Raw genomic sequence first — 16,291 nt, forward strand, 5'->3', positions numbered from 1 at the left:
TTTGTAAACAAGAGACTGGCCCTACAAGAAGTACTAAAGGGAGTTCTGTCCACTGGGGAGGGGAGGACAGAAGAGAGGTTTGGAGGCGGGCAAAGGACAGAACATTTTTAATAAGGGTAACTTAAATGATAAAAAGAGAAAGAGGGAAAAGCATATATAGCTCTGACAAATAAAATCCAGAAATACCTTTACAGTGATAACTTTGAATGTTAATGGACTAAGCTCACCATTAAAAGATACAGAATGGTGCTCACTTTGGCAGCATATGTACTAAAATTGGAGCGATACAGAGAAGATTAGCATGGCCTCCGCACAAGGGTGACACGTAAATTCATGAAGCGTTCCATTTTTTTTTTTAGAAAAAAGATAGAGAATGGCAGAATGGATTAAGAAATATGATCCAGCTATCGTGCTTACAAGAGACTTATGTTAGACCCAAGGATACAAATAGACTGAAAGTGAAAGGGTGGAAAAAAATGTTCCATGCAAGTTGTAACCAAAAGAAAGCAGAAGTAACTATACTAATATCAGACAAAATAGACATTAAATGTAAAGATGTCATAAGAGACTAAGAAGAACAGTATGTATTAATAAAAGGGACAATTCACCATGAAGAAATAACTGTCATAAATATTTATGCTCTCAATCAAGGCACTCCAAAGTACATGAGGCAAACATTGCCAAAACTAAAGGCAGAAGGAGAAGTTTCAACAATAATAGTGGAAGACTTCAATACATCATTCTCCCCTAGAGACAGAACAACAAGACAGAAGATCAATAAGGAAACAGAGAACTTAAACAATTTGATAAATGAATTAGACCTAACAGACATATATAGATCATTACACCACAAAACATCAGGATATGTACTCTTCTCTAATGCTCATGGAATGTTCTCCAGGATAGATTATAGGCTAAGGCACCATGCAGGTCTTTATAATTTAAAGATTGAAATTATTCAAAGCACTGTCTCTGACCATAATAGAATGAAGCTGGAATTCAATAAGCACCAAAGAACAAGAACTGTCACAAATATATGGAGATTAAATAGCACAATCTTAAACAATCAGTGGGTCAAAGAAGAAATTGCAACACAAATAAGTAAATAATTTCAGATGAACGAAATGGGAGTACAACATCTTAGAACTTAAGGGATATGGCAAAGGCAGTGCTTAGAGGGAAATTTATTGCCCTAAATGCCTATATTAAAAATGAAGAAAGAGCAAAAACTGAGGACTTAACTGCTCACCTGGAGGAACCAGAGAAAGAACAGCAAACTAATCCCAAAGCAAATAAAAGAAGAGAAGTGACAAAGATTAAAGCAGAATTAAATAAACTGGAGAACGAAAGAACAATAGAAAGAATCAATAAAACCAAAAGTTGGTTCTTTGAGAAAATCAATAAAATCGATGGACCCTTAGCTAGACAGGAAAAGGAAAAAAGAGAGGATCCAGAAACAAAATTAAAAATGAGAGAGGGGTCATTACTACAGACCCTGAAGAAATTTAGAAAAAACAAAACATAAAAGGATACTATGAACAACTGTATGCCAACAAACTAGACAACTTAAATGAAATGGACAAATTACTAGAAACACATGAATAAGCTACACTGACTCAAGAAGGAATAGAACTTCTCAACAAACCAATCACAAGTATAGAGATATAATCAGTCACTAAAAATCTTCCTACAAAGAAACACACCAAATATACCAAAAAGAATTAACACCAATCCTGCTCAAACCCTTCCAAAAAATTGATGAAAAAGACTACTACCTAACTCATTTTATGAAACCAGTATCACTCTAATACAAAAAAATGTGTGAAGGTGCTATAAGAAAGGAAAACTGTAGGCCAATCACCCTTATAAATATAAGATGCAAAAATTCTCAACAAAATACTAGCAAATTGAATCCAATGACACATTTAAAAAGTTGTAAACCACAACGAAGTGGGGTTTATACCAGGAATGCCAGGGTGGTTAACACAGAAAAGTAATCAATCTAATATAGCACATTAACAAATCAAAAGGGGAAAATCACATGATCATCGCAATTGATACTGAGAAAGGATTTGACAAAATTCAGCCTCCTTTTATGATAAAAACACATCAAAGGTAGGAATCAAAAGAAACTTCCTCAGTATGATAAAGGGCATATATGAAAACCCAACAGCCAGCATCATACTCAATGGTAAGAGACTGAAAACCTTTCCCCTAAGATTGGGAAAGAGATAAGGATGCTCTCTGTCACCATTACTACTCAACATTGTACTAGAAGTTCTAGCTAGAGGAATCAGGCAGAAAAAAGAAATAAAAATCATCCAAATCAGAATGGGAGAAGGAAAATTTTCATTATTTACAGATGATGTGATACTATACTTGGATTATCCTGAGAAATCTATGACAAAGCCTCTTGTCTAATAAACAAATTTAGCACAGTGGCAGGATACAAGATTAATGTGCTAAAATCAGTTATATTTCTCTACAAAAGCAATAACCTAACTGAGGAGACAATTAAAGAAAAGATTCCATTCAAAATAGCAACTAAAAGAATTAAGTATATAGGCATAAACTTAACCAGGGATGTAAAGGGCCTGTACACAGACAACTACATAAAATTGCTAAAAGAAATCAAAGAAGATGTAAGTAGGTGGAAAGACATTCCCTGCTTATTGATAGGAAAGGTAAATGTACTTAAGATGTCAATTCTACCCAAATTGAATATAGATTCAACACAATACTAATCAAAATTCCAACAACCTACTCTGAAGACTTGGAAAAGCTAGTTACCAAGTTCATTTGGAAGGGAAAGAGAACTCAAATACCTAAAAATATCCTAAAAAGGAAGAACGAAGTGGGAGAATTAACACTTCCTGATTTTAAAGCTTATTATAAAGCCATAGTGATCAAAACAGCATTGTACTGGCAAAAAGATAGACATCTTGACCATTGGAATCTAATTCAGAGTGCAGAAATAGACCACCAAATCTATGGTCAATTGATGTTCGACAAAGCCCCCAGATCCACTGAACTGGAACAAAATAGTCATTTCAATAAATGGACATGGAAGAACTGGTTATCAATAGCCAAAAGAATGAAAGTGGCCCTTTCCCTTACACCCTATACAAAAATTAACTCAAAGTGGATCAAAGACCTAAATATAAGAGCCAGTAAATAAAACTCCTAGAGGAAAATATAGGGAAACATCTTCAAGACCTAGTAATAGGAGGTAGCTTTTTAAACTTTACATTCCAAACTCAAGCATTGAAAGAAAAAAATAGATCAATGGAAACTCCTCAAAATCAAATGCTTCTGTGCCTCAAAAGACTGTCAAAACGGTGAAGAGGTTGCCAACTCAGTGGGAGAAAATATTTGGAAATCACACATCAGATAAAGGTTTGGTATTCTGTAAACATAAAGAAAGTATACAAACCAACAACAAAAGAATAAAGAATCCAGTTATAAAATGGGGTAAAGATATAAATAGACATTTTTTCAAAGAGCAAATACAGATGACAAAAAAGTACATGAAGTGATGCTCATTTTCATTAGCTCTACGGGAAATGCAGGTCAAGACTACAATAAGATATCACCTCACACCTGAAAGAATGCCTGCTACTAAACAAACTGGAAACCACAAATGTTGGAGAGGATTGGAAAAATGGGAACAATTATGCACTTCTGGTGGGAATGAATAATGATACAGCTGCTATGGAACACAGTTTGAAAGTTCTTTAGGAAACTAAATATCGAGTTGCACTACGACTGGCAATACTACTACTGGGTGTATGCACAGAAGAGTTAAGAGCAGTGACACAAATAGACATTTGCACACCAATGTTCATAGCAGTATTATTCACAATTGCCAAAAGATGAAAACAACCCAAATGCCCATCAACTGGCAAGCAGATAAACAAAATTTGGTATATACATACAATGGAATATTATGCAGCATTCAGACAAAATGAGGTCCTGAAGCACATGAAAAGATGGATGAGCCTTGAGGACATAATGATGCTTGAAATAAGCCAAACACCAAAGGATAGATACTGTATGATTTTGCTTTTGTAGCCTTGGTAAAGGTAGACTCAGAGGCTTATAATATAGAATATAGGGGACCTAGAGATATACAGAAGCTAGAGATAGGTGAACAGTTAGCTAATGAGGTTGAACTTAAATGTAAAGGAATGGATAAAAGTGAAGGCAGTTCATTAGTGTATCTATAAGTAATATTGCCATATTGAAGGTGAACATTATTGAAAGGGGTTGTATAGAGCTATGTATCCCACTTATTAACACTACAAATACAAGTTAGTTCTTGTGTGAACTTCTTCAAAGGTATGACTTGTATAAAGAATAAACAATATTGGAGTACAGGAGGAAAACTACTGTTGCATGCTATGGTCTATGTTTAACAGGAAGACATCAACAGTACCACAGCAATAACAAGGGTAAATAATTGGGGGAGGGAGGACAAGAGTTCAGAGGAGGTTTGGATTTTCTATTTGGTGAGGGTAAGTTTGTTAGTTATTTTTCTCTTGGGAATAATGAAAGTTATCTAAAATTAAGAGTGTTTATGATTGTATAAACTAAATGAGGAAACTGTGAGACATTGATTGTTAACTTTGGACATTATACATGATGCCCAATGGAGGTAGCTGAAAGCTACATTGACTGAGAAGTAGAATGGCGAACTGTGGTGTACACATATGAACGAATATTGTGTGGCTACGGAAAGGAATGGAGTCGTGAAGCATGCAACAAGGTGAATAAATCTGGGAGACATTATGTGATGCGAACTCAGACAGAAACAAAAGAATATTGTATGGTGTTTTATAGAAAATGCTTATAAGAAAATTGGGACACAGATTGTAGGTCTTATAGCAACCATGTTTAGTGTGGAGCTGTAAAAGTTATTTCTAAATTTTGAGAAGCTGTGCTGTATATGTATAAGCTGGTATTTCCCTGGAACTTTGGGCTCCTGAGTGACATCTAAGACTCAAAGTAGAAATTGTTCAAGTCTTAAAGTCAGCATTGCCACATACAACAACTATTAAAGAAACCGAAAAAGAGATCAGTCTTCAATTAGAGATAAGACTGAAGCCAATTGGGTTGGGATTAAGGTTAAACTGAATACGGGGTATGAAGGACATTGTCTGTGTTTTAGAACTTCACCTACTCAATGAAACCAAAGGAAGAGAGATTTATTTTGTCTAATATCTAAATTTTTTGTAGTACGTAATCTAACTCAACCTTTTTGGATAGAGCATTCAAACAACCCAAATACAATGAGCCCAGAATGGGAATGAGGGCTTGTAATTCTGTATAGCTTAATGTAATGCTCAGATCCATCCCAGAATATCTTAAGCAGATAATTAAAAAGGATTGGCAAAGTCCCATGAGAGATGGGAGAAAAAATATGAAACAATGAAACTTTTCTACAAGGGAAGCACCTTATAATGTCTTAAGCATTAGGGATTCCCAAGTCAATAGGACAAGCCCTTGATCTTTAGTCTTATTCTTATGAAGTTTATTTATGTAGCATAGAAGCTAAGCCTACCTATAATTATGCCTAAGAGTTACTTCCACACAACCTCTTTTGTTGCTCATACATGGTCTCTCTCTCTCTCTAATCCCAACTCTGCTAGTAAAATCATTACCCTCCCCTCTGTGTGGGACATGACATTCAGGGATGAAAGTCTCCCTAGCAATATGGGATATGACTCTCAGGGATGAGTCTGGCCCTGGTACCATGGGATCAACAATGTGGAAAGAAATCTAACAAAATAAGGTACCAGTGGCTGAGACAGCTCAAATAGGGTCAAGGGCTATTCTGGAAACTATTTTTATTGCAGCCTCAGTTAGATATTGCTATTTACCATGGTTTGCCAACCCTCAACCAAAACCATTCCTATCAACCATAAAGAACATCTAGGGCTCTATCTGAGATTCTACAAATGTTTCATGCATTATGATTACTTTCCAGAAACCCACGACCTCCAGATGGGTTCCTAAGCCAGATAAGTCCTGAAACCCAGAAGGGCCAGCCTCTCAAAGAACATCAACTAGTTCCATCCCCTTACCCCATGTTATTGACAACACTTTCCAATATGAAAAGTTAGAATAGACATAGCCCAAATATCCCTAAAGATTTGGAGAAGGATCAATGGTGAAGGCGGAGCTATAACCGAGAAGATAGAAGTTAACAAATGAGTATGACTGCTGAATCATCATATTGATATTTATTTTAGTCCCCAGTGTCTTGGAGCAGCTAGAAGGAAAAACCTAAAATTTTGGAACTGTAACAATACCAAACTCTGAAATCTGTTCTATAACTACTTGTTACCATGCACTTTGAAATTTACTGTTTTTTTTTAATACATGTTATATTTTCCAATTTAAAAATGTTAAAAAAAATTATACACCATGATCAAGTGGGATTTATCCTTGGTATACAAAGCAGCTCAACATAAGAAAATCAATTAAAGTAATACATATTAACAGAGTGAAGATAGATATCACCTAATCATCTTAATTGATGTAGAAAAGTGTTTGACAAAATGCAGCACTGCTTTTCAATAAAAACAGCTAGAAAGCTAGGAATAGGCATATATGAAAAACCCACAGCTAACTTCCATACTTAACAGTGAAAGGCTTAAAGCTTTCCCTCTGAGATCAGGAACAAGACAAAGATGCCCACTATCACCACTGCTATTCAACATTTTACTGGAGGTTCTGCCTAGAGCAATCAGGCAAGAAAAAGAAATTAAAAGCAACCAGACTGGAAAGAAAGAAGTAAAACTTTCTCTATTTGTAGGTGACATGGTCCTATACACAGAAAATCTTGAAAAATCCACCAAAAAAGCTTCCCAGACTAATAAATGAATTCAGAAAAATGGTGGGGTACAAGATCAACACCCCCAAAATCAGGAATGTTTCTATATACAAGCAATGAATAATCAGGAGAAAAAAATCCATTTTCAATAGCAATGAAAAGAATCACATATCTAGGAATAGATCTAACCAAAGATATAAAGGGTCTTACAGAGACAACTACAAAACATTGCTAAAAGGAATCATGGAAAATCCAACCATTACATCTGGAAAGGTAAGGGGCCTGTCATGGTTAGGGACATGTGTCAACTTGGCCAAGTGGTGGTACCTTTTTATCTGATTGGGCAAGTGCTGGCCTGTCTGTTGCAATGAGGACATTTCATAGGATTAGGTCATGATCACGTCAGCTGCATCCATAGCTGATTCCGTTTGTAATCAGCCAACGGGGAGTGTCTTCTGCAATTAGTGATGCTAAATCTAATCATGGCAAGCCTTTTAAGGAGGACTCAGAGGAGACAGGTTCCATTCCTGCTTTGGCTGGTGAGCCTCTCCTGTGGAGTTCATCCAGGCCATCCATCGGAATCATCGGCTACACAGCCTGCCCTGTAGATTTTGGACTCTGCGTTCCTGCGGTCATGTGAGACACTTTTATAAATTTTATATTTGCAAGTGTTCCCTGTTGATTCTGTTTCTCTAGAGAACCCTAACTAATACATCTTGGTACCGGGAGTGGTTCTTAAGAAACAGAATCTTAAAAATCTTAAAGTTTTTATGTTTGGCTTTCTACTCTGACTGGACTCAGAGACACTAAGGACTCTGATTCCCGTAATCAGAATGACACTCCCAATCCATGGAGTGAGTTGGCAAAGGAGATAGTCAAAATATCATCATTCGATTCTCCTAATGCTTCGCTTGTACGAAGCCAGACTCTGGGGGATAATGTTTTTGACACCTTTACAGAGTTTTGTAGAAATAAGAGTTATAGAGATGTTGGTTGGTTGTTGTTAGATACACTGTCTACATTAAAGGGTGAAAGGGATGGGCTTAAGGCTCCAAACGAGAAGTTTAAGCGCCGTCTGAAAGATGTAGACGTTTCTATGAGTATCCTGAAGGAAAATCTTATTTCCTGTAGCCATAGACTTGAGATCTCTGAAAATCAGACTCAGAATCTTATTGTTAGAGTAGCAACTTTACAACGTAAACTGAAATCTCAGTCTTGCATGGTGTCTGCTGTTAAAGTGAGGGCATTGATTGGAAAGGAGTAGGACCCTGAAAAATGGGATGGTGACATATGAATTGATAATGATGTTGGGGGTGAGGTTGAAACCCTAAGCCATGCTGAATCTTCTCTAGATAACCCTGTAATAGTCTGCCCTGAGGACATAGCTGCCCCACCTCCAGCCTGCCTTGAGGAATTGGCCACCCAACCTCCTCCTGAAGGAATTAGCCCTAGAGTGATTAATCCTGTTTCACCAGATGAAACTGCAATGAAGGCCCTGAAGCAAATGGCTTGGAATATATTTCTAATTCTTTTCATGACACACCAAGCCATAAAGTTGGGTGTGCACAGCAGCACTCTATTGTAAAATGTAAATGGTATATACGAGATAGAGCCAGAGCAGGTCCTGAAGGCACAAATAAGTTACATGAAGAAGTGGCACAAATGCCCATGGTTTCCACTCCTGCCACATTACCGTCTCTTTCTCAGACCAGACCTATGGCCTCTTGAGGAGTTCCTTACAGTGAATTGACTGAGGAAGAGAAAACTCAGGCCTGGTTTACAGATGGTTCAGCACGATATGCAGGTACCACCCGAAAGTGGACAGCTGCAGCATTACAACCCCTTCCTGGGGTGTCCTTGAAGGACAGTGGTGAGGGGAAATCTTCCCAGTGGGCAGAACTTCGAGCAGTGCACCTGGTTGTTCATTTTGCTTGGAAGGAAAACTGGCCAGAGGTACGTTTGTATACTGACTCATGGGCTGTTGCTAATGGTTTGGCTGGATGGTCAGGGACTTGGAAAGACCATAAATGGAAAATTGGTAACAAAGAGGTCTGGGGAAGAAGTATGTGGATAGACATTTCTGAGTGGGCTATAAACATTAACATATTTGTGTCCCATGTGAATGCACACCAGAGAGTGACTTCAGCAGAGGAAGATTTTAATAACCAAGTGGATAAGATGACCCCTTCTGTGGCTACCAGTCAGCCTCTTACCCCAGCAACTCCTGTCATTGCCCAGTGGGCTCATGAACAAAGTGGTCATGGTGGTAGGGATGGAGGTAATGCATGGGCTCAGCAACATGGACTTACATTCACAAAGGCTGACCTGGCTACAGCCACTGCTGAGTGCCCAATCTGCCAGCAGCAGAAACCCGCACTCAGCCCCCAATATGGCACCATTCCCCAAGGTGACCAGCCAGCTACATGGTGGCAGATTGATTACATTGGACCACTCCCTTCATGGAAGGGGCAGCGATTTGTTCTAACTGGAATAGATACATACTCCGAATATGGGTTTGCTTTCCCTGCACGCAATGCTTCTGCCAAAACTATAATCCGTGGGCTTACAGAATGCCTTATCCATCATCATGGTATTCCACATGGCATTGCTTCAGATCAAGGAACACGCTTCACAGCAAACGAAGTGCGGGAATGGGCACATGCTCATGGAATTCTCTGGTCTTACCATGTTCCCCATCATCCAGAAGCAGCTGGATTGATAGAACGGTGGAATGGCCTTTTGAAAACTCAATTACAGTGCCAACTAGGTGGCAAAAACTTGAAAGGCTGGGGTAATGTTCTCCAGGAAGCTGTGTATGCTCTGAATCAGCGTCCGCTGTATGGTGCTGTTTCTCCCATAGCCAGGATTCATGAGTCCAGGAACCAAGGGGTGGAAATGGGTGTGGTGCCACTCACTATTACCCCTAGTGATCCACTAGGAAATTTTTTGCTTCCTGTACCTGCTACCCTGAGTTCTGCTGGTCTACAGGTTTTAGTTCCAAAACAGGGTGTGCTTCCTCCAGGAGAAACAACAGTGATACCACTGAACTGGAAGTTAAGATTGCCACCTGGTCACTTTGGGCTACTTATGCCTCTGGATCAACAAGCCAAGAAGGGGATTACATTATTGTCTGGGGTAATTGACCCTGACTATCAGAAGGAAGTAGGACTGCAACTACATAATGGAGGTAAAGAAGAGTTTTCTTGGAATATAGGAGATCCCCTAGGGCGTCTATTAGTACTACCAAGCCCTGTGATTAAAATCAATGGAAAACTGCAACAACACAATCCAGGCAGGACTACTAATGGCTCTGAAACTTCAGGAATGAAGGTTTGGGTCACCCCACCAGGCAAAGAACCACGGCCAGCTGAAGTGCTTGCTGAGGGGAAAGGGAACAATGGAATGGGTAGTGGAAGAAGGTAGTGATAAATATGAACTTCGACCACGTGATCAGTTACAGAAATGAGGACTGTAATGCTGTTTTGTTTGTGTTATACTATTTAAGTTGTGAGATACCAAGTTTAAGAATGAATGTTGCCCAAGGATTTGCACCCTATTCTGGAGAGATTTAATATGTTTCCAGTTATATGCAGTACAGTTGAGTATTGTCAGGTAAAAGAAAAAAATGTGTGCTTATTTGTTTTCATTTGGAAATTAAGTATGGTTTAAGGTGATATATATATAGGTGCCAAGTTGACAAGGGGTGAACTGTCATGGTTAGGGACACGTGTCAACTTGGCCAAGTGGTGGTACCTGTTTATCTGATTGGGCAAGTGCTGGCCTGTCTGTTGCAATGAGGACATTTCATAGGATTAGGTCATGATCACGTCAGCTGCATCCACAGCTGATTCCGTTTGTAATCAGCCAACGGGGAGTGTCTTCTGCAATTAGTGATGCTAAATCTAATCATGGCAAGCCTTTTAAGGAGGACTCAGAGGAGACAGGTTCCATTCCTGCTTTGGCTGGTGAGCCTCTCCTGTGAAGTTCATCCAGGTCATCCATCGGCGTCGTTGGCTACACAGCCTGCCCTGTGGATTTGGGACTCTGCGTTCCTCCGGTCACGTGAGACACTTTTAATAAATTTTATATTTGCAAGTGTTCCCTGTTGATTCTGTTTCTCTAGAGAACCCTAACTAATACAGGGCCTTTCTAGTTTCCAAACTGCCAGAATGCCATATGCCAGAAACAGAATGGCTTTTAAAAAAGGGAATTTATTAAGTTGCATGGTATAGATCTAAGGCTGTGAAAATGTCCGAATTAAAGCAAGGCTATAGAAAACGTCCAGATTAAGGCACCAACAAGAAGCTACTTTCATTCAAGAAAGGCCAATGAAGTTGAGGGTTTCTCTCTCTGTTAGAAGGGCACATGGTGAAGTCTGCTAGCTTTCTCTCCTAGCTTCTTGTTTCATGAAGCTCCCTCAGGGACATTCTTTTTCTGCATCTCCAAAGGTCTCTGGCTGTGTGGACTCTTGGGGGTCTAAAGCTTCTTTCAAAATGCTTCCCTCTTAAAGGGCTCCAGTAAGCAACCCTTCCTTGAATGGGTGGAGACATGTCTCCATGGAAACCATCTAATCAAAAGTTACCACCCACAACTGGGTAGGTCACGTCTCCATGGGAACAATCAAAAAGCTCCCATCCATCAATATTGAATGAGGATTAAAGAAAGGATGGCTCTTCTGGGGTACACAAGAGATTCTAACTGGCCCAAGGCCCCAAATACCAAAAGCCATCTTAAAAAAGAAGAATGAAGTTGGAGAACTTATACTTCCCTCTCTTAATACTTATTGCAAAACCGTAGTGATCTAACAGCATGGTACTGGCACAAGGGCATACATATAGACCAATAAATTAAATTGAGATCTCCAAAATCAACCCTCATATTTATGGCCAGCTGATTTTTGACAAGGGGGGCAAAGATTACTTAATTAAGAAAGAATAGGCTCCTCAACAAATGGTGCTAGAAAATCTACAATTGCAAAACAAAAAAAAGAAAGGGCCCCTACCTCTCACCATATATCAAAACCAACTCAAAATGGATCAAAGACATAAATAAAAGAGCCAGAATTATTATACTCATAGCAGAAAATGGAGGGAAGCATCTTCAGGCCCTCTCTGTTAGGCCATGCTTTCATAGACATCACACCCAAAGCACAAGCAACAAAAGAAAAATTAAATAAATGGGCCCTTATCAACATTAAAAACATTTGAGCCTTTACAGACTTTATCATGAAAGTAAAATGAAAACCTACACAAAGGGAAAAATATTTGGAAACCACATGCCCATAAAGGTTACATATGCAGAATATTTAAAGAAATCCTTTAATTTAACAACAAAAAGACAAACAACCCAATTTAAAAGTGGGAAAAAACTTGAATAGACATTTCTCCACAAAGATATTAAAAAATGGGAAAAAAGCACATGAAAAGATACTCAACATCATTAGCCATCAGGGAAATGCAAAGAAATACCACAAGACACCATTTCACACCCATTAGAATGGGTGTTATTAAAAAATGGAAAATTACAACTTTTGGAAAGGATGTTGAGAAATAACAATTATTCATCGCTGATGGCAATGTAAAATTATGCAGCCATTGTGGAAGACAGGTTTATGTTTCCTCAGAATGTAAAGGATGGAATTATGAGCCTGCAATCCTGCTGTTAGGCATATACCAAAAAAATTGAAAGAAGGGACTTGAACAGATATTAGCTCACAAATGTTCATGAATATTTGTTATATTAGGCCACTGACTTGAACTTTGAGTATATACATACCCTCTGATCCTGCAATTTCACCATATTTATATACCAGAAAAATTCTAGCACATGTTCTCTATGGAAACATATATGTGTTTTAGTAGCATTGTTTGCAGCAAAAACTGGAAATCAATCCACAAGTTCATCGATCATAGATTGAAATAAAAAGTTGTATTACATCCTTAAACAAAATACTATGTAACAATAAAAATAAATGCTATATAGTAAGGAAAATGAATGAATTACAAGTATAAAAAATCAATATCGATAAATTTTAAGAACATTACTTTAAGCAATCATGGAAGAATGCATAGGTTTTAATTCCAATTATATGACAGTCAAGATTATTCAATACATTTTTAGGACTACACAAATATGTAATAACAACAGTGAAGAAAAGTCAGAGAAAAATAATCATAAAATTCAAGTAAGAGACTATCTCTAGTAGATAAGTAATTTAATGCAATTGAAGAAGGCACACAGAGCTCCTGGGGTATGATCATTCTTTCTCTGGTTAGTGTCCACATGATGCTCATCTCATTTTTGGTCTTCAGTATATATAATATAACTTTATAATATATATAATGCAGTTTTATTAAGATATAACCACACACCATACAATTCATACAAAGTATACAATCAATGGCTCGCAGTACCATCACACAGTTGTACATTCATTGTCACAATCAAATTTAGAACATTTTCATTGATCCAAAAAAAACAGAACCCCAAACATCCATACCCCTTATTCCCCCACTATTTACTGACCTCTAGTATTAATGTGTTACATTTGTTCCTGTTGATGAAAGAATATTAAGATATTGTTGTTAACTACAGTCCATTGTTTGCAATAGGTATATTAGTTCCAATATGCTGCTATATTATTAACTCCTTGAAATAGTGTCATATGTCGGTTTTAGTTCATGAAAGAACTTTGTTTTTTATTTATGCTGTTAATCACAGTTATCAACAACCACAAGATTAACTGTGCTATACAGTCCCATGTTTTAACCTCTAGCTCTCCTTCTGGTAACATACATGACTCTGAATTTCCCCTTTCAACCACATATGATATATTTTTATGCTGTCTTTTAGCTATTCTATATTTCACACTTACAAAAAGGACTAAATCCTGAGTAAATTACATGAAGGGCACTGTTTATAGAAGTAATGTCATAGTTATTTTTTTTCTGTCAAATGAAGAATAATTTTAATGGTTCTCTAACTCATTTGCAACTTTCTGTATCTCTTCTCTTTATTTAAGCAGAATTGGTCATTTATTTCAAAAATTTTTTTCTCTTTCACTTTGTGGGATTGAATAGGAAAACACAAATATATGAAGACTTCTTTGGGGGAAGAGGAATTTTCTTTCCATGCTAATGAAACATCTACTGTCTTGGCGTATTTTCATTTTTCCTTTATTTGCTTTTATTACTTCAGTGGTTTTCCTACAAGTTTTTATGGAAAATACTTATATTACAAAGAATAATGATTATAGAACATTTTAATTCTCATATGCTCCTTGCTGAATTACTTTCTCTTTTAACAAAACTCCATTTTTAAACCCTAAATATTATGTTTTTAATTTACTTCATACATAAAATACTGGTTTAGACTTACTTACAAGTTTAACAATTTCTTTACTCACATACTTCTCACATTCAGAAAAATCTTCCTAGGATCTTTTGACTTCTTCTTAAAGCATTCTTTATAAGTTCTTTTAGTGAGTCTGTTGGTGGTAAACAACATATTTTCCTTCATTTGAAAAGGTCCTTATTTTGCACACAATTCCAGACTAGCAGTTATTTTCTCTTGCCACATTAAAGATATTAGTCCACTCTTTTCAAGATTCCATTGTTGCTGTGAAAACTTTTCTGCCAATCTACTTGCAGTTTATATTTATTTAGATCATCTATCTTTCTCCTTGTCTGTTTTTAAGCTCTTCTCTTTGTTTTTTGGTATTTCATAACAAGGTATGGATTTTTTTTTCTTTGTTCTGTTGTATAGACATTGTTCTAGAAAATTTTTAGCCATTACCTTTCCAAATATTGCCCCTACATGATTCTCACTATTTTCTCTTCTGGAACCCCAGTTAGATATGTGTTAGGTCTTCCCACTTTGTCCTCCATAGCTTTCAACCTCTCCTTGAAGAAATTTTCAATTGCATTTCTCTCTCTGTTGCATTCTGGATAGGTTCTTCAGAACTGTCTATCCCAAGTCATTGGGACTTCAATGGTTCATGTTCTGCTTACTCTCTTTTCCTATGTATTTATTGATGATTAATTGTCAGTTAATATTTGATTGATCTCCATCCATGGGCATCCTGGAGGCCTTTTATTGAGAATAATTCATGTTTTCTTCTCTCCAGATTCCAGGGAACACTGCTGACATATGGCCATTTTATCCCCTGTGAGGGGCCCAGGATTAAGGCGGGTTTCTCTAGCGCACCTCTCCCATTCTACTTGTCTTCCAGAGATTAGCCTCCCTATCACAAGGCTGATGTGAGATTTGCCCTTGGAATAATCCGCCTTTCATGTTTGTTTACTGCATACCCTTCCTTTCTCCTGTTAATTCATGTTTTAATTGGGAAACTTGGGAGCTTTAGAGATTTCTTTAATTTCGTGTAAGTCCGGCAAAGCATTAAAAATTATGGTGTAGTTTTTAGTGCAATAGCTCTCCACAGTATAGTTTATTCCACTATACTGCCCTCTAAATGTGTTCAGTTTGACTTACCTCTCATTTCTGGAAAATAAAAGGGTGAGTCAGTCTATTTTGCTTCCTTTGAAAGTATGAGAAGAGTTCATAAATTTCTAGGGTTTTTAATACATCCAGCAATGTTGGATTCTTCCAGGGGCTGTTTAACACCTCATCTTTGACCTCTAGGGTAATCTGTTTGTTGAATAATTTTCCTAGGGGCACATAAGTAGTAGGAGCCTGAAGTCCATAAATGTTGATTAAATGTAACATAATCATGAGGTTTAAAATTGGAGTTATTCTTAACATTATTACTACCTATTTTTTTTTTTTGTCACAGCCCACAGATATTCAGACCTTAAGCAATACAATGTTTAAAGCTTCTCCTGTGGGACTTCTCTACTATAAATTCTCTCTGTCCCATACTATCGTAACATGATTGCAAAATCACAGACTCCAAACAACATTTTTAGATTGGGGCTCAAATGATTTCCTAACAAAGCGAAACCTAGATTTTTCTAATTAGTTATGTACATAATATTTATTTACCCTGCCAAAAGTCATCCAGATCTTTCCCCAGTGACTTACAATTCAATCTTGAAGAGTATAAAAACTGGGGTCTGTTCCTTCTCTGAGTCATTGAGTGAATTCCTTGGCATGCTTTGGTTCTACCAAATGCACCTACCGTCTTCACACTGCGTTTTGTTTTTTTTTTACAATAATTTTCTCTGCCCCTCTCTCCTAAATTGAAAACCTTCTCATTCTTCATGTCTGCTTTGAAATACACTGGATTCCCCACATTACTTGGTGGCTTTAGCTGTTATCACTCCATGGGTGGACTAAGATTTCCGGGATTCAATGGCATGTTCAAGGTTGGCTCCAGGCAAGTTTTTATTGTAGTTTAAGTTTGTCTTTCAGATTTCCCTTTCCTCCAGGGTATTCCTTTACTCCTTCCTCCTCCTATCCCCAACAGTAGAGGAACATAGGTTCATAAATGGGCTCTAA

General features: G+C 37.5%; 1 non-coding gene across 1 annotated transcript; it reads left to right on the forward strand.

The window, feature by feature from the left end:
* The first annotated feature begins 246 nt into the window (after window positions 1-246).
* On the forward strand, window positions 247-353 carry LOC143642957 (U6 spliceosomal RNA). Its single transcript, XR_013156015.1, has one exon. It is a non-coding gene; the product is annotated as a U6 spliceosomal RNA (small nuclear RNA).
* Window positions 354-16,291: the final 15,938 nt, after the last annotated feature.

The sequence above is a fragment of the Tamandua tetradactyla genome, chromosome 7 (genome assembly GCF_023851605.1).
Source record: "Tamandua tetradactyla isolate mTamTet1 chromosome 7, mTamTet1.pri, whole genome shotgun sequence".
NCBI classification, from domain to species: domain Eukaryota; kingdom Metazoa; phylum Chordata; class Mammalia; order Pilosa; family Myrmecophagidae; genus Tamandua; species Tamandua tetradactyla.